Raw genomic sequence first — 27,284 nt, 5'->3', positions numbered from 1 at the left:
GGATGATGAAAGAGAACTGGGTAAGAGAGGGTGCAGGGATGGAAACAAGGGGGAGGCATCAGATGTGGGGACAGTGGGGAGGCTTCAATGTCTTTCCACATGAGTCTATCATTCATTGTGTTTCTCACATATTGACTTTTGTCACAGGACAAATCTCACCTGGTTATTCAGGCTTCAGAAAGCCAAAAATCAAGTTTATTTTAAATTATGTCACAAGAGGCACACATTTCCTACAAGCATATAGTACCAGATCCTTTGCTTCAGATTGTTAAAATTTTAAGAATAAAAGCCACTAATGAAGCTATTAGCAGTAACAGCCCATGAGAGGCACATAGTGTAAGAGGGCAATTTTGCAAATATTCGAGTTCTTAATGTAGCAGATCAAACTATTAATGACTAATTAACAATTACAGTTCTCTTTTGTCTGGTTACAAGTAATTTGGGGGTTCTTTAAAAAAACTAATTTCCCACATTTTACAAATATTTACCTTCAGTATAAATTGTAGGTTATACTCACTGTAATTTCTGTCAGAATAGCAAGAATATTTGACAAATCCAGATGTAGTATTTCATAGAAAAGGATTTTCCTTATTTATGTTAGCAGATAATGGAGGCAGGTCAATCTTCCATTTGGTCCCAGCAAAGCAGGTTCTCATCAAAGAGGGATGGAAATTTAGAGGAACCCTTTCTTGTAAAGAGACTACCTTGCCATAATTCTTTTGAAATGGGAGTCCCAACTGTTATTTGATAACAATCCGGCATCATTCTCCTGAGATGAAACAGAAGTCCAGAAATGTCCATGTAATGGCAGGAGTTGGGATAAACAGCTAAGCACACACATATACCTAAATGAGCTTCAACAGACCTAACTGGCAGATTCAGTGGCTTCAATGGGTGAAGCATTTCTCTCCCTTTCTTCCTCTTTTTCTAATTCCCATGTAATTGCTGTACACTTCTGATAATGGGTAGCAGGCACCTGTGTTCCATGATGAACTGGAATCTTGTGTGTGTGTGTGTGTGTGTGTGTGTGTGTGTGTGTGTGTGTGTGTGTGTGTGATACGTTCATCTTTTGGGACAGAAAGAATGATCCAAACAATGCAAGCTCTTCTGCCTGCTCTCGTCACTCTCACAGCACTCCTTAGTGATATGTTATCAGCCACATTCTGATAAGGAAGCCAGGCCCAGGAGAGTAGCCTGTCCTGGTGAGATCACACGGGGATTCCCAGACAGAAAAGGCATTAGTGAGTTCTGTCCACCCTTTGGCCTGTTCTACATCATTGACTTCACAAGATATTCTCCGCTGAACTCTGCATGCCAGAATGAGATGTTACACACTAAAGTGAGGCTCCTGCTGCCCTTGGGAGACTGAACATGGGCATTTTCTAAAGGTTTGACTTTCATCATCTAAATCTTAGATCCACAACAGACTTACATGCTGTTGCCTACAGAAACCCTTTAACAATGTTGTTTAAATGTTTTTCCCTTTTATTTTTTTTCTCACACTATAGAACCTTATGTTGAATATGTCTTTCCATTATAATGTGTGCTTGAAAAATCATGTTTTACAGCGCACTGTAATCAACGACTCAAACTATGTAACAAAATAAAATAAAGAGTATATTTATTTCACATATAGACAAAATTTAAGGTCCAAATCAATCTTGTTGCACCCTAAGAATACAATTTGGAATATTTAAATGAATTTTGTAAATACAAAGCTAAGAAAATGAAGATGGCCATAGGGGATGATTCATGCAATATTTCCATGAGACAGTTGAAGGAAAGCTGTTTGTCATGAATAAGTTCTGGGTGTCCAGGCTCCGGATGACTTGCTTAGGTTTCTTGTACCAGGCTATTGGCTATGAGCATCAGGCAGAATGTAGTTGCCATGAGTGCATTTGTAGTTCCAGTAGGCAAGCAAATGTTCTTTCCTTGGGAGGAAGGTGTTTATCTAATGGAGAAGCCACAGCTTTATTCATCTACAGAATTTATATCAATCTTCAAGAAGACTTTACATTTTCTGAAAACACCAAAATCTGTTCCCATGTCTTAAAGCCACTAGACATGATCACTTGATAGTCTTCATTCTGAGAACCTAAAGGTGAACTTATTCTGCAAGGTTTATTACTCTTTTTGTTTGTTTGTTTTGTTTTGTTTCCAAGACAGGGTTTCTCTGTGTATCCCTAGCTGTCCTGGAACTTGTTCTGTAAACCAGGCTGACCTCGAACTCAGAGATCTGCCTGCCTCTGCCTTCAGAGAATTGGGATTAAAGGTGTGTGCCACCATCTCCTGGCTCATATTTGATACTCTTTTAAGAGTTATTTTGACTGGACTCAGACTTAGAAGAAACTCTAAGCAAACACAGCCTTCCTCACTTGGCAGTCTATTCCTGGTGTTTTTCTTTGGCTCCTTCATTCTCTTGGCTGGCCGTTCAGCATATTCTGCAGTCTCCTTATCATTATTCTTAGTGTGTTGTTTCTTCAGAGCAACAGCCCTGCGTTTGTGTTACATGTGCAGTAACAGGATGCTAACTCATGAGGCCTTAGTCCTGAGGGGCTTCTTACCTTCTTTGCTTAAGGGCTTTCTGAAAACATATTGGAAGACATCATCATCTTTAGAGAGGTTGAAAAGCTTTCAGATTCTATTAGCTCTTTTGGGCTTCAACTGCAGAGGCAAAGGGGTATCTGTAAGTGCAGGGATATCATCCTCTCATCTATCTATCTATCTATCTATCTATCTATCTATCTATCTATCTATCTATTCATTGCCCTCAGACTGGCATCCACAATGCATCACAAATACACATGCACTTCTTCTCTCCAGTTTTCCTTGGTCTCTAACAAGAATGCCCCTCATTCAACAGCAAGCACACTCTGCCCAGGGTCAATACATTTCACATCATGGGCAATCCTTCTTTCCCACCACTGATATGAACCACAGAACCTGTTCACTCTTCCTGCAGAGCATCAGTAGCAACTTCTGTTAGAAAGCACAAAGCTTGCACTTATCATCCACAGCAATACATTTCAGACACCTGGTGGCTGGAAAGGAAATAATCAGCCTCATCATAGCATAGCCAACTTCCCAGGAGGTACCTAAAAAAAAAAAGAGCCCAAGAGTGCACTTTTAAAAGTTCCTATGCTTAAACCACTGCTATTGTTCATTGAAAAGAACTTGTTTACCTTTAAAAGCTACTATTAAGGGGCTCAGTGGCTAATACCACTTGCCTCTCTTCTAGAGGACTCCAGTTTGATTTCTTCCATCCATGCCAGGTGACTCACAACAAAGTCTAACCCCAGCTCCAACAAATTGAGACCTCTGGCCTTCCCAGGCACAAGGGCACATATCCACATGCTGAAATACACACCTACTCACAATCAAAGAATAAAAATAAATCTTAAAAATTATTAAAACATTCCATAAACTAAAATTACTATGGGCTGGATGTGATGTGCACATGTATAGTCTCAGCAGAAGAAAATTCAGGAGCCTTGACATAAGTTTGAAGCCAGCTTCCTCTACAAAGAGAGTTCCAAGACCAAAAAAAAAAAAAAAAAAAAAAAAAAAAAAAAAAAATAGAATTCCAAGACAAGGCTGAAAAATTAAAGACTAGGCTCACAACCAGAATATTAGACGTTCTAGGCCAGCTAAAGGTACAAAATGATTTGTTAGAAATATGTATACATATATTTATACGTACATATTCATATGTATGTGTGCTCAGAAAAGCAATTGGGGCACAGAAGGATGACTATTTAGGAAATAAATATATGTTTTTTAAGCTATCAACGTATAAGAAATTAATTTAATAACAGAATAATTTTGTTCCATCTGTCAGAAATAAGTATGATCCCATTTAAAATATATTCTTTGGAGAAAATATTAGCTTTAAAATATATTTGAGGAAATAAAACTTACCAAATGGAATTCACATATAGACTATTCTAATTGGAGTTGCAAGAGAAACATAGTAGCACCAGGGACAGAATAAATGAAAAGAGGAACATTAATTTGCAACTGTCTTTTCCAAAACACAGGGAGCAGTAAAACAGCTATTTTATATTCTGTAGAAGCAGTTTTGAGTCAACAAAGGAAGTCTGGCTCCAGCAAAGACCACCAAACTTGAGGCTAAAGAACATCCCAAGGACAAAGTTAGTTCACCCAACTCACATTCTTGTGGTAGCCCAGTAACAAAGGAAAAATTTAATGGCATCTTTATATTGTTCTTGGGAAGGGTAGGTCTGACTGAGCACTGAGGGCAAAGCTCATTTTCCTGTATAACCTAAGACTGTCGACGCATAGCTTTTGTGGAAAAATATCCAAATATTTTGGCTTACTGTTGAGAAATTTTCTGTTCTTTGCTGGAACAAGGTTTTTTCACAGCCTGAATGGATATCGTTTGAAAACCCAGGACCATGCATTAGAAAAGTTTTCATAATATTACAAATAGCATCTTTGAAAGCTCTGATATGAAAGAAAGAATAACTCTCTAAGGAGAAAAGCATCCTCGGTTCCTATAATATACATATTCTATGCAGGTAAAAGTTATTACATGGCCATCATGGGACCAGTATACATAAGCAATCAGCTAAAATTCTGTTTCAGAAAGATCTGGCAGTGGAAATTTCTTTTAAAAATTTCTGAAAAAATGGAGTTCCATAACCAGATGATCATCTTAATCACAAAGAGTAAGAGATATTGGGGTATGAATTGCAAACCCTTACAATGTTTTCTGTCAGCTGCTAAACCTAACCAGAACATGGGACAATGCATACTTGGTGCTATTGCCGTTATTAATTGAACAGATGCTCAAACAGTATTTACTGGGTGTCAGTTGTGGTTGAAAGTATTTTCTGATCACTGGCTCATTGGGTTCTCATAATAACCAGAAGCAAAGGCTGCTGTTGCCCCACATTGCAGCATATAAAATAGAAGCCTGGACTTGGTGAGAACTAGATGCTGAACTCAACCCAACTCTGACTCTAGCAATCACGGTGTTCAAATTTATTGCACTCCTCTTGGAAATCTTTTTGTTAAGTCTTGGGTCCCCAAAGACTCATAAAGGTATATGCACCAGAATATAGGGCTGTTTGATCATGGTGGAACCTTCTAAAGGTCAGGTTAATTGCTGAGAAGTTAGGTCATTGTGGGTGTGTTCCTGAAAGGGTTACTAGGACCCTGACCTCATTAGTCTCCTGTCCCCCACTTCCCTCCTGGCCACCACAGGATGAAAGAGTCATATTCAATCATATCTTCAATGGCATAATATGGTCCCAAAAGCAGTGGGGCCAAGGGAAATGACTGATGTTTAGGAAATCATAAGGCAATCATAAGGCAAAAGTAATTATAGCCTCCTTTTGAGTTGGTTATCTCAAGTGTTTTGTCATAGCAGTGCAAAGCAGACTAACTCATTTTGTCATTCATGTTGACTTGGTAGATGAGAATCTTCACACAAGGAAAACAAAAGTGTCAATGAAGTATTCAACTGCAAGCAATGTCTCAGTCTTCTGTCTGCAGATTTCTGACCTTCCTGCTTTATCTCACTCCTCCCCTCTCATATTTGTTGCCCAGTTAAGAGAAGAGAAGTTTCTCTCTTTACCCCAGCTCTCAGTCTGTATATGAGACATTTATATTTCCAGAGCTATGGTTTTACTTACTGCTGAGTCTCATTATGACAGGTTACAAAAATTTATTATGCACATAAATGTTATCAGTTATAAAAACTAAAATCTTAATATTTCTTGGTTCAGACTCATTTTTTAAAAATATGTATGGGTGCTTTTGCCTGCATGTAAGTATGTGAACCACATGCATGCTCAGTGACCATGGAGGCCAAAAGAGGCCAAAGGATGCCCCGGAACTGGAGTTAAAGGTAATCGTGAGCTGCCATGTGGGTGCTGGGAATCAAACTCAGAGTGGCAAGTACTTTTAACCACTGATCCATCTCTCCATGCCCTAGTCCTATTTGTAAAGTGCATTATTCTTCCCTGTATCCAGCACTCTGATACATAGGAAATTCTTTGAAAAGCTGTAGTGTTTCCATGTAGATAAGTCATGTAACTAACTGCCCATCTCTCCTATGTAATTCCCCCTGTGGTCTCTTTGGAAATAATGAGGTAAAAGCCTTAAAAACTGTGTTCTACAAATTATCCTTCAAAGCTTAGCAAGTAATGGAAGGTCTAGGTTTAAGTCTTGTTGCATAAGACAGATGTTTACTGATTTTATTTCTTTTAAAGCTGCAGTCAACCAGTTGGGCTGCTAAGGCTTATGGCATTTACATAACACTCATAGGCTCTGGGGTAGGGAGTGAGCAGAGATGCCTGCCATACTTCATTGGGCTTTTTTATCACCATTATCGCCACCAGACTGGAAAGCTAAGCAGCAGCAATCTCTTAGAGATAGGACCAAGGGAATCATCTGTTAGTTGGGGTCAAGAATAGTTCCTTGAATTTTGGAGTCAGGTTTAATTAGCCCATTTACTTCTGATACTTTGAGTTTGCTTGGCTGTTTATGACCATGAAATCATCACTTTGGGAAGGAACTTCATATCCCAAGGTAATTTTTAGTCCAGAATATAAAACAAAGGAGTGGGAGGTAATTCTTATAGAGGTCTCTGTCATCAACACCCCCACCCCATCCCTCAAATAGATTCTCCTCTCAAATGTTTGTTTACTTTCCCTCCCTAAAATAGAACATTCTATTTGCCCCTTGAGTTGTAGAGCTAACTGTAGCTCTGCTGACCTGGCCACTGCCGAAATGCGGAGGCTCCCCCTGACTTGCATTTCAGCACCAGATCCTGGGTCTTGTCAAGTGTTGTATTTATGTAAAAGATGATATATTACGAGGTCAAGTTAGACTCAGCACCAAATATAGGATTTTGTGAAAAAGGAAAATGTGCACAAGGGCAAAGGTTCGCCAAACCCAATATGGAGAGAAATGTTTGTGTAAGGTTTTTAAGAATTAAAACACGAGGGGTCATTTAAACACTGCCCCTGCAGGCCTGTGAACTCAACTGGCCAAAGTGGCTGCATGCATGAGAACCAAGAAGGCAAACATGCCCTGAAACGCAAATGCAGTGCAGGAAGGCAGCCAACGGCATTTGCGCCAAAACTAAATTTAGTTCTGGAAACTATATTTTGAGTGTTAAGTGGAGTGTTTTTTTTTGTTTTTTGTTTTTTTTTTTTTTTTTTTTTACAAAGAGTTTTCCTTTGTTTTAATCCCAGAAATACTCTTTGCTGGAGGATTGGAGAGCTGTGGGTTCAATCAGAATACCTGCTTTCCTAAAGGAAGCAAGTAGCAGTTCATGACCACAAGACAGGTGGCCATTGAAAGCTTCAGCTAGGTCTCCAAAGACAAGGCTGATTTGGCTTTTTGCAGTATAGGGAAGGTAGCCTTTGAGAGAGGTTCAAGGTCAGTAAAGCTTTCACTTTCGTTTTTTTCTTGATGGCTTAGGCTACTTTAGCTAACTTCAACAGGCTTTGAAATCAATGTTGCCCTCTTGGAGTTTTCTGTAGTCAAACCGAGATCAAATAGACAACTGCTATCCCAGAGAGGTCCTTTTCCAGTGCTGTAGCTGCAACAGACAGCCAACCTCTCTTCTTAGTCTCCCCAACATTCATTCACTTAAACTGGTGTACTAACTTGCTTTTGTATTTGGTATGTATCTATTTGCCTTCACTGCTCCTAGAGCTTGCTAAAGGTAACTGTGTCATCTCTGCTTGCCCTTGTATTCCAGGATTTCAGAGACTCTTGATCAAAGTGATTACTTAATACATATATTTCGTGACTGTCTCACCAAAGTCATAAAATCATAATGGCTCTTCTGGGGAATGGGATATTGTGAGAGATGCTTTAACTAGAAATCACAGTCTCGAACCTACCTACTGAAAACTCACATGGATCAGGTTATCCAGAAGACCTGTGCTAAATTTTCGCCTTCTCCTTCAAATGTCCTATGAAATTCAGTATTTCCAAGGCTTTCCATTATTGCTACATAAAGTAGGGAAGCAGGGCACTATGCAATATTTGTATTTTCCTGAAACGGCTAATTAAAAAGTAAACTGATGTCTTTCTTCCAAACACTTAAATCTTTTGACTTGCACTCTCAGACAATAAGAATAAAATGTTCAAGCCAGGCGTGGTGGTGCACGCCTTTAATACCAGCACTTGGGAGGCAGAGGCAGGCGGATCGTTGTGAGTTCAAGGCCAGCCTGGTCTACAAAGTGAGTCAGGGACAGTCAAGGCTACACAGAGAAACCCTGTCTCAAAAAACCATAAAAACAAAACAAAACAAAACAAAAATAAAATGTTCCAGCCTTGCCTTGCTTTAAAAAAAATTGATTTGCATTTGATTAGTAATCTGGGCTCCTGAAATAGAAAACAAAAACAAAGACAAAACAAACAAACAAACGACCCCCTGCAGGAAAATAAAAGAACAAAAGAAAAAACCACTTGAGTGCTGGTAAGATGGGTCAGTGGGGAAAGGATCTGACAAATTGAGTGTACTTTCTGGGATGCTGTGATGTGCACAATATGTTACACACAAATACACACGGACACACACACACATACACATGCACTATAATACAACATTTAAAAAGAAGATAGGTGACTGTGAATTAAATGAAAGAACTGATGCGCATGTGAAGTCAAAAGAGACTTGGCAACTCATACAAGAACTGCATAGCTTCAAGCCAGACAGAGTGCCAGCACTGAGAGGGGGGTAAGTGGATACCAGGTCCACTTAGGTCCATGCCTAACTCAGAAGCTATTTGTAATTGCTAACCCTTGGCAATGGAGTGTCACTGTATATACTAAATATGCTTTAGGGCAGGTCCCAAGCCAGGATTAGTTGGTCAACACAAAAAACAAATTCTATGTTTTGGTATGTGTGTGTGTTGGGTGAGTAGGACTTTGTGTTTTATTTAGATATCTTTTATCTTGTTGGCCTTTTCTTTGTTTTGAGAGAGAAACTGAGATAGATAGATAGAGAGAGAGAGAGAGAGAGAGAGAGAGAGAGAGAGAGAGAGAGAGAGAATATAAAATTAGGGAGGGATGGAAGGAAGTGGCAAGGATCTGGGAGAGGTTGGGGAGGAGAAATGATGATCAATATATAAATTTTTAAAACAAAAAACCCTAGCATTACACGAGGAGGCTAGACCTGAGTATCTGGTGTAACATGTCAGGGAAGGGTGGGAACAGGCACTCACACCTGGCCTTTTCTGATTCTGGGCCTTTTTCCTCTTACTAGAGCTTTATAATGAACTTCCTGGGAGACCTTAGTTTATTCAGTTTATAGGCAGGACAGTTTGGCTAACTCTGTCTCGGCAGTGTGCTTACGTATTACACATGAGTCTGCAACCAACATTTCAAATAAACGCATATAAAGGATTAAACAAAAATTTCTAATTTGTGAAAAAAATCTTTTCAAATGAAAGCATAGAGCACTCAAATAGCCTTTGGGGCTCTAGTGTGTCTAGGGCTGCAGAAGAGCCTTGAGGTCACCATTATCAATTACTCCATCCCTCCAGGGTTTGTTGGAGTTATGTTTTATCTGGCCCTCTCATTCCCAATGTTTTTAATTTGCCTCTTAAAACAACAGCAAATGTCAAACCAGGACACTGAAGCAATCTGTGAAAACAACTGTTTTATCTTGTTGGGAATCGGTAATAATAAATCCATCTGGCTTCTCCTTAGAAGCCTGCATCTGGTCAGTCATCTCAGCATCCCGTGACTCTCTTCTGGAAGCCTTTCTTTAGAGCAAGATGCTGACTCAAAAAGTGGCGAGCTTGCCATGATGAGTTTTAGCCAATATATATTTCGGGAAAAATCCTCAGTCATCAGTTCATGGTGTCAAGTGATGCATCAAACAAATAAATCAAGAGGTGTATCCTCAAATTTGTTTGAGCTGTGCACATTTACCTAGTCTCATAACACATCCATAAGCAAGCTGTTGTATAACCTAGCACCATGTAACTGCATCAAGTGAAAAGTCAACTGAGCTGGGAACAGGGTGATTACAGATTTTAATAAAGATGTTCAAAACAACAAATGAAGTTTCGAGAGTTGTCACACATACAATTCAGAGTAATATGGTGGACACTGTGTCAGGTGATTATAATTCTTGTTCCAGAAAATTGGTCTGTAATATTATTCTGAATTGTATCCATGATGTTAACTCATTTAGCTCCTTCTATCATTTTCTCACTTTTTCTATGCCATAGCATTCAGCATCTCTTAAGCAAACAGACCAATCATTAAGTTTATATTTGACCTACATGTCTGAGCTTAATTGTGTGGAGGTGCCAGCAATGAAGTCAGAGAGACATAGGTTCCAGAACATACTGAATGCACAGAAGCTTGCCGTGTCAATTGCTGAGATGAAAGTACTTACTGTCAACAAAGGATCTTATTTTCCACTTGAATTTTGGACTTGTGAATAAAAAGTTTATAGAAACAAAAGATTTACGTAGCAAGCGGTGGTGGTGCTCACCTTTAATCTCAGCAATCAAGAGGCAGAGGGAGGTGGATACCTGAATTCTAGGCAAGCCTGGTCTATGAATCAAGTTCAGGGGCAGCCAGGGCTACACAGAGAAACTCCATCTCTGGGGTGCCAGGGATTTATGGAATCAAATCAAGTTGCTTAGGTATTTCCTAAATTCAGGCTAACAAGTAGTTTAAACATCTTTTTATAATCTTAATAATCACAATTATGTCATATGCTTGGGCCAAACACATCCTTGTTGACTCTCACTGCTTTATCTTGCCAATCTGTTTGGAGACACCATTTGCTCCAGCAGGCAATTTGGAAGGCCTTTGGTTCCAGGTGTCATCTGACACAAGTGCACTGCCTGTCCATTGACTGCAGTTCATTTGGGCAAAGTGAACTGTTGTCAACAATAAAAGGGACTGTAGGAACAGCAACTTCTCATGACCTTGGAGTCTGGTCTGTTAGTGTTGGCCTCTCTTCTATTTATAGATAAGAGTTTGATGTACACACAACTCTCTGGATGTAAGAGCTCTGAATCAGTAGACTTGGCAACTGCAGATTGAGAATCTTTGCTTTTATGCTGAACTAGTGCAGAATTTGTTCCTGTTATTGCTTTATGAAGAGTACAACTATTTACATAATATTTACATTGCAATAGGTATTATAAATCATCTAGAGAGGATTTGGCAGGGCAGGTGTGTGTGGTGGTGCACACCTTTAATCTCAGCACTCGGGAGGCAGAGGCAGGCAGATTGTTGTGAGTTCGAGACTGCCCTGGTCTACAAAGTGAGTCTAGGACAGCCAAGGCTACACAGAGAAACCCTGTCTTGTAAAAAAAAAAAAAAAAGAGGATTTGAAGTGTGCAACAGGATGTAAATACTATGGTAGCTTATGTAAGGAATGTGGAGATCAATGAATGGGTTTTGATATCCTTGGAGATTGTTGAAGTCATTCCCCATGGACACCAAGAGACAGCTGTAGGAGAATTACTGACCATCACCCTAACTAAGGATATAAATTTATAAAGTGTGAATAAAAGCACCTTACACAATGTCTTACCTGATGCTCACAAACAAAATAGACTCTGAATACCTCACATTTAAGAGCATTGTGTCTTTGCAATGAATAATGAATACACAGTGCTAGAAAGTACTCACAAAGAATATCTTCAAATCACTAGGCAGAGATGCTGGGGGTAAAAATGAGATTTGAATTCTTTTAAGAATTGAGAATATGCTCAAGAGACAAAACTGCGTCTGAGTCCCACTTTCAATAAAAATGTCTATTGGGCAAGTTAGGGGTACAGTTTATGATGACCTTGATATTGGACACTCAAGGAGTGTAATTGGTAGCAGATGGGGTTTTAATATTCAATGGATACTAACTTATGAAACTGGAATATAGATATTTACCTCATAGTGATGCTATGTAGAAAAAAATGCGTGGAAAGTTCCTAGTGCAGAATAAGTAATAACATTTTCTTCCTCTCTCTATCCATTCCCAGTCCTCCACTTTACACTCTCAATCCTCAATGTGGTGTAGATCATGTACTTTGGGAAGATTAGTATGGACTATTCTATTTGTCCCATACTTTATATAGAAAACATGTTCTTAAAATCTGATTCTTTCATTGGTTCCATCTTCTCAGCTTAACTGATGCAAATCCCAACTCTACTATATTTTTACTTCGCTTAGGAAAGTTGGCTGACTCAGTTTCCTTCTTTGGACAAAGAAGATAATAAGTACTTCACGGAGTTGTAAGGAGTAAATATTAGAAATCACTTAAAGCATTTAGCATAGGGTCTGATGCATATTAAGGCCTTGTTAACATTTATTATTAGGAATTTAATGTTATGATAGTATGTACACATAGGGAAGTTGAGACAAGCACACGTCTTATCTCTTTAAAACATGCTAACAATTTTTATTTTATACTTACTAGCTGTAGGTATCAAAGGAAGAACTGAACCTCTGGAATGTTAAATAACTTTATCCAAGCTCTGACACTTTCCTTCTTTACCTTTATTTCCCACAGCCCTCCTCCTCATTTAGAACTCAAACTTGGAGAAGTCCAACCAAGTGATAGATATCCTGTGTTTTAGTGAACTACCAACAGTTTAGTAAACAGCTGTCAATACTGTCATTACTCCTTCTGCTCCTGCTCTAACAACGCCCTCTCCATTGACATCTGACGAGAACACCACAGACGGGATCTTGAGACTCAAATTCCAAATGGAGAGACTGGACTGAAGAGTTAATTTGTGCTTATCGATGGAGGCACTGTTTGAACATGACATCACTTTCCTTTTTTTCAAAATAATTTTTTTATTAATTTAATCTTGTTACATCTCAATGGTTATCCCGTCCCTTGTATCCTCCCATTCTTCCCTCCCTCCATTTTCCCCTTATTCCCCTCCCCTATGACTGTGCCTGAGGGGGATTTCCTCCCCCTGTATATGACTTTCACACGTACTCTGGTGCCTCATGTTTGACCATGTCCTCTGGAGGGGGAGACCTGGTGGCACTCAGAGGAAGGATAGCAGGCTACCAAGGATAGCAGGCTTACTTTCTGAAGCCATTTCTATTTTAAAAAGGAGGGTCCTTTTGAATGTGGCTTTGATTCAGACCTTGCAGATTCCAGTCTCAGGAGCACCTTATTTGCATTCTCCTGTCTTTCAAGGAGGTTGAAGTGGGAAGTCATCAGTATGTCTCTAATCGGTGTCACACAACAGAGCAGTGAACTGTGAGAAATACCTGAAGAATTCCACATAAATCATACAGGAGGCAACTGGAAAGTGTGTGACTATGAACTTACACCATTCTGCTGTTTTGACTAACTCCTTGGAAGTTTCTCCTGGGAGGAAGCCTCACATGATTTTAGCATTCCTTACTCACTGAGGAGCTTGCACAGCTCCTAGCTGTCTGCTCAAAGGTCTTTCTGATTCTTTCCCTTGGCCCTTTTAATGTGGAATGTGGAGTAAAAACGATAAAAAGGCAAACTAAAGCATTATCACAGGCCCCTGTATTTAAACTTTTATTAGATATGTGTTCGGGTGTGTGTGTGTGTGTGTGTGTGTGTGTGTGTGTATGTGTGTGTGTGTGTGTGTGCAGGTGCATACGTCTCACAGCATGATTCTGGGAGTCAGGCTACTTTCTAGGCTTAGTACTCGCCTATTTTGGGTGCTGGAGATAGAACTCAGATCACAAGGCCTGCAGGCATGTTTACCTGCTGTGCCATCTTGAGGCTGCTGGATGTGAATGTGTATCTGGCTAGAGCTGGAATATACTTCTGCATAATGCTCATCAATCATAAAAACCAACCCTGTAACATCTTTCTGGAAACAAATGCTTAAGAGGCCAGAAATTCCACCAAAGGAAAAGAGGACTCCACTCTACAGAAAGTAGGGCCGTTAAGGGACCAAATTGCAGCTTAGAAGCATGGCATAATACCATGTTTAGCACTGGGCAGGGTGTTTTCTCTCTTTGAAAATGAAACACCAATGCGCTTTCATTCATTAACAATGCTCCTGCCTAATTGAAAAATTCTTTGGAATTGCCTTTTCGCTCAATGAATGAATTCCTTGGCTCTGGGTTTCATTAAATTGTTCGAAAGAAGGCAACCCAAGCTGCGGTCTGCCGTGCTTTAGAAATGGGTAATTTTCCTAAGGGTTGTCTTAACAAATTACTACAGAGTGGGTGGCTTAAAACAACAGACATTGATTTCACCACAGTTTTCAATGCCAGAAGTCCAAACTCAAGGTGTCATCAGAGTGGATTTCCCCTTAAGGCTCTGAGGGATGATGTGTTTGGATTCTATCTCAGCTTCTGGGGTTGTTGGCAGTCCTTGGTTCTTGGCTGATAGCTGTATCATTCTAATTTCTGCTTCCATCTTCAGACACTACCCATCCCCACCAAGTGTTTGTCTGTGTCCACATTGCCTTCTCTATTCTTTCAAAAAGACATTAATCACTGGATTTAGGGTATATAATAGAACAATTTGTCTCTCCTCTTTTCTCCAATTCTAGGGTTATAGGAACATGCAACTATTCCTGTGTCTTTTTACAATTGATTTTATATTTTAATTATGTGTAATATGTGTATGTTCACATGTGTGTGTGTATGTGTAGGTCCATGCACATGTAAATGAAGGTGCCCTCAGACTCCAGAAGAGTGTATTGGATTCTTTGAGGCTGGAGTTACATGTGGATGTGAGCTGTCTAATGTAGGTGCTGTCAACCAACCTGGGCCCTTTGCAAAAGCAATACATGCTTTTAACAACCCTCGAGCCATCTCTCCAGCTGTGTCTGGCTGGTTATGTGGATGCAGGGGACTCAAAGCCAGGTTCTCATGCTTGGAAAGCACGCACTTTTAAAGAGTGAGCCATCTCTCTAGGTTCCATATTACTTTTAGACACCAAGTTTCATTCTGTAGCCCAAGCCCTGGATGTCACAATTCATGATAATCTTCCTGGCTCAGTTTTCCCAGTGGTGGGATTATAAGTGTGAGACACGATGTCTGGCAACTTGCTCTGTGTTTTCCTTATCTGCCTTTACCTTATCTTCTTCCCTTACCCCTTTCTAAATTGATTAGAATAGCTCAACCAGTAAACAGTAGAAAAAAAATAAGTTGTTAATGTTCATCAAACATTAACAAGAAGAGGAGATGGAGTGTTCTGCATCTTTACTGATTGTGATAGTGGCTTCTCGGATATGGTCAACTGTCAAAATTTATCTATACAGTTTGTTATATACAAACATAAATGTTTTCTCACTTAAGTTGATGAGAATGCACAGACATGTGTACGCAAGCACATATACACATACTCATGAACACAGCACCAGTTATTATCCCGTTTCCATTCAATGTTAGAGATTTGAAAGAAAAAAAATCAGAGGAAAAACCCATTATTTAAGTACTTTTAGAAGTTGTGCATATTAAAATGTGTTATGAACGTTCTAGAATAATTAACAAACTATCACAGTTGTTTACATTGTTACACAATTCTTCTTTCTCAAAACCACTCCTAAAAGGTGATATGTAAAGTTATACTCTAGAATGTTCTTAAAGGTTTAAATTTGCTTTAATCAACATATTTGTACATATTTAGTATTTTAATTATATTCAGTAGTTTTAAAATATTTAAATTTTCCCATACAATATATCCTGATCATGATTTGCCTTTCCGCAACCCCTCCCAGATCCTCCCTACGTCCCCACCCACACAAATCCATGCCTTTTTTCTCTTTCTTTAGAAAACAAACAAAACAAACCGTAATTAAAAACAAAACAGCAAGAAACAACACAACAAAACAAAACCCATAAAAATACAAAATCAGAAAGCAAAGACCACTGAGACCAAAAACAAAAATCCCTCCAAAAATCTATAAAAGTACCATTGAGGTTTTTTGTTTGTTTGTTTGTTTGTTTGTTTTGCCATCTACTGCTAGGAACGAGGCCTACCCTCAAGTCTCATGAATATATCCAGTGAGACTTCATTGGAGAAAACTAATTTTTTTCTTTTCAAGAAGATGTGAATTGCAAATAGCTTCTTGGTTAGGGATGGGAGCCCATGTCCACTTCCTTTCTCAGCACTAGGACCTAGTCTGCCTTCAGTCTCTGTGGGCCGTGTGCATGCTGCAACAGCCTCTTGTCAGTTTATATTTTTGTCATTCCTATTATGTCTAGAAGACATTGTTCCTTGGTGTCATCCATCCCCTTTGGCTCTTACAGTCTTTGCACCTCCTCTTCTCCACAGTTCCCTGAGCACTGAAAGGAGGCATTTGTTAAAGAAAGATATACCATTTAGGGCCAAGTGTTTCAAAGCCTCTTATTCTGTGCACAATGTACATTTTTGTATGTCTTTGTATCAGTTTCCATCTACTGCAAGATGAAGTTCCTCTGATGATGGCTGCCTGCGACAATGATATATGAGTATAGCAGAATGTTGCTAGGAGCCATTTTGTTGCTATGTTGATTTTCCCCTAGGCCCATGGTCTATCTAGTCTCATATTCTTGGCCACCTGAGCAGCATCTGGCATGGATTCTATCTCATATAGTGGACCTTACACCCAATCAGAGTGTGGATGGTTACTTCCACAAAGTTTGTACCACTATCCCACCAGCAATTCATGCAGGCAGATCACTGTTGTAGATCACAAAGTTTGTAGCTAGGTTGGCAGTAAAAAATATTTAATTTCTTATTTATAGGTATGGGCATTTTTTCGTGTGTGTGTGTGTGTGTGTGTGTGTGTGTGTGTGTGTGTGTATCTGCACCACTTGCATTCCTGGTACCCAAGAAGGCCAGAAAAGAGTGCCAGATCTTCTGGAAGTGGAGTTACAGACAGTTGTGAACAGCCGAATGGATGCTGGGAATTGAACCTATGTCCTCTAGAAGAACAGTCAGTGTTCTTAACCACCAAGCTATCTCTACAGACTTTAAGATTTTTTACTTTATTTTCTAAAGTGTGTGTGTGTGTGTGTGTGTGTGTGTGTGTGTGTGTGTGATTCTGTGTGTGTGTTTACAGAGGTGGAGGTAGAGTTGGTTCCCTCCATTTATTATGTAGGTTCTGGAGATCAAACTCAGATCATTAGGCTTTATAGGAAGCAACTTAAGGTATGTTGAACTATGTTGCCAGTCCCAAAATGTTTTAAATATATCTTCATCGACAAAAAGAGAAGAAGAAAGCTAGCAAAGTAAAATGCCCCCTGACAAATAGTCTGTGCTCAAAAATGTTGAAGTTATTTTATAAAACAGTGTTTGTTTCTCTTAGCTTATTTCTTAACCCAACTATCACACAAATAATTGAGACTCTTTCATAATACAAGGCTTCACAACACAATATGAGTAGTTTAAGTCTGTTCTTAACCCTCTATGCTATTTTGTCTTACACCCAGCGAACATCCCAGTGATATACCCACTTTGTAGCTTTCTTAGGCCCCAGCTCCTTCCTCCTGATTTTCCTTGGACCTCTACCCAGGGCTGAATCCCCTACTTCTTTTCCTAACTCCTCCTTCTCTGGCTGGCAGGAAGTCCAGCCATATTCTCTCCCCTGCTCATCAGTTGGCTGTAAACTGATTTATTGGTCTACCAGGGAACAATTGGAGAGGAGTGTTTATACAACATTTAGTCAGGAAATCAGAATTTAAACTACATAATAACCTTATGCCTACACAAAATGTTTCTCAATCAATAATCTCAGGCTTTACAGACACAAATAATAGTCATGATACACTTAGGACTTGGTGTTTGGAGCTCTTTCAAATGGCACAAAAAAGCATAATCGCAGTTTGTTTAATGAGTGATGCTCGGTTTCATCCAAGCCCATCCACATAGTGACTTGATATAAGTCACACAAACAAACTTATATGCTACCTTCCCTGCTAGCTAAGATACCATGAAATTGGAATGGTTGACGTTCAGAAATATTGTGCTTGTGAGTGCAGGTGCACATTCATGCACATGCCACCGATGGAGGAATATGGTCATCAACTTTATTTGAGAATCTCTTGCTTGTTTTCTCCTCCTCTCTGGTCCAGGTGTCCTTTGTGTGAGGCAGGGAAAGAAATGGGCTTACAGGAGAGTTGTTCTTGCAATTATGATCATGTGCTCTGACGCTTCTGCAGCTAGGGAAGCTTCTCAAAGGTGAGCTGTGCTGGAGATCAGCAGGATCCAGGTGGGAAGGTGATGCCTACGATTTAAGTTCAAAGATAGGCGCCGCTTAGTGATGGAGATTTTATTGATTTTGTACTTGACACCTAAAATTTTCAATAAAAACAAATAAGTATGTGTTTCAATACAATATATGTATATATATAAATATTGTGCTCATATCATCTCAACAATCATATGAATAAAAGTGTGCTTATTGCAAACTTCTGCTTTCTAATTTCTAAAAGAAAATGAACACTAACAAACATAAGACAGGTTGTTAGTTCGCACAAAAAATGGGAGAACGATGTTGCAACAACATGGCTTTCTGTTTTGTATGCAATACAAATGCTGATAATGACAGGGATTGACTTTCTCTTTCTTGAAATTAAAAGAAAAATTAATTTTATGTGTGTATGTGATTTGACTGCATGTATGTCTGTGTACTTCTGGCTGCTTGGTGTCCCTGTATGCCAAAATAGGGTGTCAAGTCCCATGGGACTAGAGTTACAGATGGCTATGAGCCATCATATGGATATTGGGAATCAAACTCAGGTCTTCTGGGAGAGAAGCCAGTACTTTTAACTGAGAAGCCATCTCTCTAGGCTCTTAGTTGAAAATTTTAATGTCACAGTTGGGAAAAGGGGGAGACAAAGAAGGTGAAAGTAGGTATACAGAATGTGTGTGTGTGTGTGTGTGTGTGTGTGTGTGTGTGTGTGTGTGTGTGTGTGTGTGTGTGTGTTTAGGGGTGAAATTTAGTGAGATGAGTTAAAATAGTCATTTGTGTTTTTAAAATGTACTTTCAGAAAAAAATTAGTAGGTTGCAATCCGACTCTGTATCTGGTCAATCTTAGAAGCTAGATGGGCCTCTACCTGATTCAAACTTGCATTGTCACAGCTAGGTCTTTTCTTCTTTGTTTTTTCTTCTTTCCCTTCTTCCTCTTCCTTTCTCTTTTCCTCTTTCCATCTCCCTCTTTTGTTCCCTCCCCTCTCTTAGAGCATTGTACAGGCTAATCGCATACTTCACCTATGAGCTATATACATAAGCCTTCCCTTTTGTATGTTTCTTTATTGTCTCAGAGCTTAATGTCAACCATGAGAATCTCAACTGAGTGCCTGGAGAGTTTATTACTCTAACTTTGGGGCAATATGAAATTGTTCCAAAATACAGAGGCCAAATGCTTTTGTGTTGGTATATAAATGTAACACATGACAAAAATCTCTTCTCTATTAAAAGACTATAGAATTATTCTCAAAAACATACATCATTTATAATTTCAATTCCTTAATAGTTATATTCATTCAAAGAGATTCTTCAATAAGAGGTAGTTTGGTAGGTAAAGTGCTCCACAAGCGTAATAGCCTCAGTTTGGATGCCTAGTTCCAATGAAGAAAAAATATGCATGGTGGTGTACATCTGAAACCTCAACACTGAAGAAGCACAGCCAGCTGGATCTTGGGGTTTGCTGAGTAGACAACCTAGTCACCTGTGGGCATCAAGTTCAATGGGAGGTCCTATCTTGTGCAATAAGTTAGAGACATTGACCTCTTCCCTTCATGTATACCTGCACACATACACACAAACAGGTATATGCCCACATAGCTCATACACACTCATAAACATATTAATCTAAATAAATATTCTTAGTTTTAGCACAAATATTCCTAGCTTCCAATCCAGAAGTAGGTTAGGCATAGAGAAGTCTAGCTACTGAATACAATTGTCATTCTCACATTCTGTCAAAGTTATCCACTCATTTCTTATATATTTCACATCACACAGATGAAAATCAAGCAGAACCCTTGACTTCTAGGGATGAACAAGATACTGTGAACTGTTTACTCACTAAGAACATGGAAATGATATCAGAGGGATCATAATCAGTTTTGGAGACATGGGCAAGATGAAACAAAAATCAGCAATGCTGACTAAGAGTTGGAAGCCAATCAGATACAAGTCTGAAATATTATATGATGCTCAATCTGAAAGTTCAGTGTGATTTGAGACTATTTAAGAAATGAGATTATATAACAAACAAAGGCAAAAATAGGATGCTCTAACCTGGAATATTGGACCCGGGGACTGAAAAGAAATAAGTGATTGGAAGGAACCCAAAGAAGATCATCAACAGTGATGGTTTTCAAGTAAAATATTAACTTTTTAGTGTAGCCAAACCACAGAGTCAGACCCAAGGGGCCTGATACAAATCTACAAATAGCTCAAGGGGCTAAACACCAGGGGTAAAGAAGAATTCTGGCTGGAGAAATGAAAAGTTTCAGGGGATAAACTTAGGCTAAAGAAGAGGAAATGTAGGTTAAGCTTCAGAAGATGTGTTTTGATAGTAGGTAAGATGTGTTTGTAAAACAATTTCTTAAGGGAACAGAAAAAACTGATATTTTTTCTGAGATCCTTGATAAAAAGATACCTTGATGTCAGACCAAGGATTCTAGAATTTTCACTACAATAGTCTTGTGCCATGAGCAGATCAAATAGATAGCATCAATTTTTTAAACCCCAAATTTCTGTGATAATTGCAATGGGAATGAATAGTGAACAGACTGTTCTTCTCTTTAACAAAATGTATCTTAAGGCTTTAATTAAGGCTATGAGAAAAAACAAATACAAACAAACATGATGCCATTTTCGTTTTTTGAAAAATTTTTCTGTTAATTTATTTTTTTTAATTTTATTTAGTTTACATCCTGATTGTAGCCTCTTTTCTTGTCTCCCCCAAGTCCTAGCCTCCCTCTTTCTTCCCCCTTCCCTTAGCCCTCAAAAAGCAGGAGCCCTCCTCCCCTATCCTCTTTCCCCAGCCTATCAAGTCACACCAGGACTGCTTGGCCTCTGTGGCTGGGTAAGGCACTTCCACCAAGGGGAAATGATCAACAGAGTCCATGTCAAAGAAAGCTCCTCCTCCCCATATTAGGGGACCCATATGGAGACTGAGTGACTTATTGACTACATCTGAGCAGGTGTTCTAGGTCCTCTCCATGCATGTTTCTTGGTTGGTGCATCAGTCTTAGAAGGACTCTCTGGGCCCAGATTTGTTGGCTCTATAAGTCTCCTTGTGAAGCTCCTGTCACCCAACTCTTCCATAAGATTCCCTGCATTGTGCTCAATGTTTGGCTGTGAGTCTCATCATCTGCATCTATCCTCTACTGGGGGGAGTCTTTCAGAGGGCATTTATGGTAGGCTTCCATCCTATTCCCACTCTTCAACTGCTTCATGCAAATCAAAACAATGCTGAGATTCCATCTTATACCCATTAGAATGGCTAAGATAAAAAATGACTCAAGTATCAGCACATGCTGGTGAGGATATGGAGAAAGGAGAACACTCCTTTATTGCTGGTGGGAGTGCAAACTTGTACAACCACTTTGGAAATCAACCTGGTGCTTTCTCAGAAAACTGGGAATAGGGCTACCTCAAGACCCAGCTATTCTACTCCTTGGAATATACCCAGAAGATGCTTCACCATACAACAAGGAAATATGCTCAACCATGTTCATAGTGGCCTTATTTATAATAGCCAAAACCTGGAAACAGCCTAAGTGTCCCTCAGTAGAAGAATGGATAAAGAAACTGTGGTACATATACACTATGAAATACTACTCAGCTATCATGAAATTTGCAGGCAAATGGATGGAACTAGAAATGATCATCTCGAGTGAGGTAAACCAGACCCAGAAAGACATGCATGGTATGTACTCACTTATAAGAAGATATTAGCCATATAATACAGGAAAACCATAAAACATTCCATAGACCTAAAGAAGCTAAATAACAAAAAAGACCCTAGGGAGGATGCTTAATTTTCATTTAGAAGGGCAAATAGCATGATGCCACTTTCAATAACAATTGTAGGTATGGAGAAAAGTCTTGGATCTGCTTTTGAAAGTATATATATACAGTGAAAACCACTTTTCTCAGTATTGTCTTTTTTCTTGAAAGTTAGCTGAGCAACGTTAAGATAGATTCTGGTGGTTGGAAAGATGGTTTAATGGTTAAGAAACAGGGGCAAGCTGGAGAGATGGCTTAGTGGTTAAGAGCACTGACTGCTCTTCCAGAGGATCTGGGTTCAATTCCAAGCACCCACATGGCAGCTCATAACCGTCCAAGACCTGATACCTTCACACAGACATACAGGCAGACAGAACACCAAGGCAGATAAAATAAAAATAAATTATTAAAAAAAGAAGCTGATCTTCTATAGGACCAGGATTTAGTTCCTAGTACCCACAGGGTAGCTTGCAACTGTAACTCCAGTTCTAGGGCATCTGTCACCCTCTTCTGTCCTCCTCAGGCACTGCTTACATGAGGTGTACAGACATAGATGCATTTAAAACATTCACCTCACCCAGAAAATCAAAATGAAGGAAAAAATTTTTAAAAGATTCTGAAGATTAACATAACACAATCGCCTGTTTATGAAATTGGTAAGTGGACCAGCATCTCTTCCATCATCAAATGTGGCATAACCTGGCAGTCAACCAGAGTGGGCAATAGAAGTTGAGTCTGTATGAGCAAAATCAGTAAGTGAGAAGAGTAAATAGGATACTTTGAGTAAGAATGAGTAATGGTACCATAAGTTATGAGGACTGCAACATAAACTTACTACTCAGGTGGAAAAGAACATGTTTTAAAATATCATTTTAATAAGTTTACTATTCTTATTTATTATTGTTGTTGTTGAAATGGGGGTCTCACTGTGTATCCCTGCAGGCCTGTAATCCAAAGAGATCCACCTGCCTCCGCCTCTTCCTCCTGAGTGCTGGGAGTGCTGGAATAACATGGCCAAGTTATTTTTAAATCACTTTATTCTACTGAACTGACAAATAAAAACATCACACAACTAGATAAAGCTTGCCATGTAAACCAACACTTGCCCAGTCCCAAATTCTGCCTTTCACTGAACTTCTATACAGTGAGAATTACCATTCTTAAGCCAGGGAGCTTTGTTTAGGGTTTTCTACTTTTATTAATTATAGTTTTACTGATTTATAATGTGGCAGTGAAAATGTGAGAAACATACAAAATGGAATATTATGCTGTTAAGTAAAATGAAATAATTATTTTTATAAGAAAATGAATGGACTTAGAATGTATAATATTAATTGAAGTGACCTAAACTCAGAAGAAAAAAATGTATATCGTCCCTCATAGCAGATCCTAGCCTAGAGAGTATACATGTCTACATGTAATCAACTGAGTCCATATAGTAATAATATTTACGAAGGAGACCAAGAAAGGGTAATATTAGATGATGGGGATGGGATACAAGCAAACAGACACATGAGTCATGGAAGAAAGGTATAAAGCTAATTATCTTTCTAATTTCAACTCTGTCATAGTTCTTCTTCTTCTTCTTTTTGTGGTAAGTACCATCACAAAATAGTTTCTTAATATTAAAAATCTTACAAAAAGCTTTCCTTATAGAAAAACTATTTTCCTTATAGAAGAACTATTACATTTGTTCCCATGTTTTAAAAATACAAATAAATATACTAGGTAACTTTCTCCAAGGAGCTCCCGGTTAACGAATATATCTATTCACCAGACAAGAATGTTTTCCCAAAGATAGACCCTATCTATGATATTCTACAAAACATTAATGGATCTAAAATTGTTGCTTGCTATGGTGATGCTACTGTACAATTTATCACTTCATTGTGTGTAGTTATGTGCACCAGTATATCTTAGCACTTGGAGGGGCAGAGAGCCAAGGTCTGAAGATTGGAGACTAGTCTGGACTACAGAGCAAGGCCGTGCCTCCAATAAAAACAAACCCCCAAGCCCCAGTCAAGCATACAAAACTATGTTCAGTACATTAGTATACCATTTTTGCTAATTATAAGGGGTTATGCATTTATTACACTATTCTTTTATTGTTACTTCACAGTAAAATGTTTACTATAAGTCAGCATATCATGTTATACTGACAGCAGTCTCTGGCGTTACAAATTTGTCACATTTCTTGCTTGCCTCAAGATGTCACTTCAAGTGATAGATCTATGTTTGTACATACTCTATAATGTCCATACAATGACAAATCACTAACAATACACTTCTTAAACCATGTTATCCACTGGTAAGCCACACGTGAATATATTTAAAAGAACTTACTCATTGTTCCGAAGTGTGAAGCAACTTTCAGGTTAATGGTGGGTCAGGACCTGTTAGAAGCAAGGTGATGAATTAACTGACATGTGTGTGCTCTAAGCCCTAGGAGTGCTGATAGAAGAGTCGTTCTGCTTATTGGCCCTCCATCCACGATCAGAAAATGCCATTGTACCTGTGTGACATTCCTATTCAACTAGCACAATCCCAGCAGGGGTGGATTTTCAACCTCACAGTCATCACAGGAGCTTAGACAAATAGAACATATATACGAATTAGAAATTACATTGGCTCAGCCACCTTGAGTCACAAGTGGTCTCATAAAGTGTGACTCTGTTAACCATCTACTCCAAATGCCAAGACTCAATGAGGCATAACCACGCAACGAGGCATAACTGTGCAGTGGTATCCTAACACCGGAGACTATTTCAAGTAGGTGTTTTCAGCTTGAGTGAAAAGTTATCAGATGTTGTTAGCAATGAAAGGGCAGGCAAGACCCACCCACATTTACTTCTACTGCAAAATCTTTGAGGAGGCTGAAGATAACTACCCTTACCAACTCCCAAAGATGAGTCAGGTATACTACTGAATATGCCATCAAGTGATTTTAAGTGTTCTCTCAGAGCAGCTCACTGAAGATCACAGAAAATGCTTGAGATGTGCCAAGTAACCAGAAAGAGACAGTAGCACAGAGATGGGAACTTAGAATCTCCTGGTTCAGGCAGCAGAGCGAGTCATGGTGATGCATACCTTAAAGTCCAAGATGAGGGAGAAAGAGGCAGGAGGATCTCTAAGCCTGCTTTCTTATAGAACTCAGGACCACCAGCCCTGGGATGGACCTGTCCACAATCAGCTGGGCCATCTCCTATCAATCACTAAATGAGAAAATGCCTACCTCCCAATTGAGGCTCTCTCCTCTCTGAAGACTCCAGCTTGTGTCAAGTTGACACAGAACTAGCCAGGACAAAGCCCCTGCCACCTCCCACCACAAAAACACCCAACAAAAGAAAGCAAACAAAAACAATAAAAACTAAAACAAAACTATCTTCACTCAGCAGCTCATTCCCATTCAAGCTTTCCCAGGGCATTTACAAAGAGAAGCAGGTTACAGGAGAGACCTGAATAGGATGCCCGTGTGCTCTGTGTAGGAGATGAATTTTCCTGCTAATTAGATTTCACACCCTGCCTCCTGATAATTGGTGAACACTAAATATCTAACAGTAACTAGTAAAACACCTAGGAACTTCCAGGAGGCATTGTACAAAGCTACAGTGAAGCAATCCACCTCTGCAAACAGTGTCACAGGAAGCAGGTTTTCTAAAACTCAAACTTGAATAGTTGCTGGTGTTTCACAAGGCAAATGCTGTGGCAAACGCCAGTATTAATAACCTCAGTATACATTTTTAAAAGAGACTGTAAAGTCTCATTGTTATTTGTAGTAATTTCTCTTCGCCCCCCCCCTTTTTTTTTGTTGTTGTTTGTTTTGCTTTTTGTTTTGTAACACACAGAAACACAAAAAGTAGCTGTCACCTACTTCTAACATTCGGACCCATCCCTGCAGTCCCTGCAGAGATGATTGTAAGATGCCTAGCAAAATTTAAGTGTGACATCAGAAAGCCCCACAAGAGGCAAGGCTTGGCGTTTTACAGATTCCATGAGTGGGAAAGTGGAAGAAGCTGCTCTGGGTTCATTTCCAAGCCCAGATTACTGACCAAGACTTCTGTGTTTTTCAGTTACCCAAGACCTGGCAGCTGAGCCCTGTGCTAGGCACCATTCTGGGGCAGACCCCTGAAGCCAATTCATTTTATTTAGCATGGATCTCCACCCAGATCAAGCTCTGTTCATCTTTCCTAATAGAACAACACATCTACACACACGTGCTCGGGTCTCTGACTCTCGTGAGGGCTCTCCACCCACTTCCACTTTTCTCAGTGGGTCCCTGTTGGCAGCCTCAAGCATTTGAAGCGCATCTTCAGCTTTCCTTTAAAATAGAAAAAGAAAGGAAAAAAAAAGGGTGGTGGATTGTAGGTAGGAGAAGAGAAGGCAGGGGATTTAACTCTAAGTTCAAAAGACTGCCTGGGGTTGCGGGTCTGACACCAGTGGGTGGGGTGCAATCTGACACTCCCCTTCCTTTACAGAACCCTGTGTGGAGAAGGCGCCCCCTGGGTTTGGGGGAGGGGAGCTGGGGGAGAAGGTCTGCACTTCCGTCCTCGCGACTTTCTCCCTAGTGGCTGGGTATCAGAGACCAGCTGCTGGCTCACTGAGCTACTTCCCAGGTTTGGCGCCTGGAAAACTTCACGTTCTGCTTTTTCCTGCTCCTGGCTCCGCCCAGGCTCCAGACCCTGCGTTCCTCTGGCCCTACCCCGGACAGGCCACCCCTTTCCCTGCTGCCTCTGGCGCAAGGGTGCTGGGACATCTCTGTGCCAGCTCTGGGCCCAACCAAGGCTGGCAGCGAATATCAAGTGTCGCTCTACAGAGGAACTCGAATACCCGCTTCAGAGGCTGTCTTCTGAGCTCAGTCCTTTGAGAGTAGCGCTGAGTACAAGCAGCGAGTTCTTTGCTACCATTGTCACTCCACTCCTGGAAGGCCCAGGAAGCAGCACACTCCGTGTCCCACTGAGTCAACACAGGGACCGGGCAGGAAGGTGAACTTGGAAACACCTTTGAGCCTAACCAGTCGAAAAGTAGGACGCTACAGCACAGCTGATCCCCAAAACACAGGGGCAGTCCCCAAATCACCAAGAAGGTGCATCGGGGGGCGCAGCCGAGCAACTGAGCTTGGAGCTCTGGAGGAGTTCTCACCGCGCCAGGAGCATCAGGGACGCACTCTGGGCGGACTCTCAGGCAGCCTCCTCTGGAGCCCTCGGGACTGTCCTTAGGCCACGAGGAGGAGCTTGCTGGAGACTTCGAGGCTGTCCAGAGCCAGGGAGCAGAGCTGGAGGCTCAGCGTCTCCCGCCTTCAGCTGGGAAGGGGGAGTGGCGCAGGCGGGCTGAAGCTGAGATCCCAGCAAGTCAGTGACCGTCTTCCT

The 27,284-nt window shown here is 40.1% G+C and overlaps 1 long non-coding RNA gene across 2 annotated transcripts in view; it reads right to left on the bottom strand.

Moving 5' to 3' along the window:
- The window catches only part of LOC127185657 (uncharacterized), a 35,180-nt gene extending 8,225 nt beyond the window's left edge, over positions 1-26,955 (bottom strand). The window contains exons 1-3 of one of the 2 annotated variants that reach the window (XR_007830205.1): positions 26,746-26,955; positions 24,262-24,311; positions 18,167-18,244 (exon numbers count right to left, since the gene is read on the bottom strand). This is a non-coding gene — a long non-coding RNA (uncharacterized LOC127185657). Of the gene's footprint in view, positions 1-18,166; positions 18,245-24,261; positions 24,312-26,745 lie in introns of those variants that run through there. The other variant, XR_007830204.1, reaches the window with a different exon arrangement.
- Positions 26,956-27,284: the final 329 nt, after the last annotated feature.

Source organism: Acomys russatus, chromosome X (genome assembly GCF_903995435.1).
Source record: "Acomys russatus chromosome X, mAcoRus1.1, whole genome shotgun sequence".
Lineage (NCBI taxonomy): Eukaryota > Metazoa > Chordata > Mammalia > Rodentia > Muridae > Acomys > Acomys russatus.
This window is presented reverse-complemented; position numbering and strand designations above follow the sequence as displayed.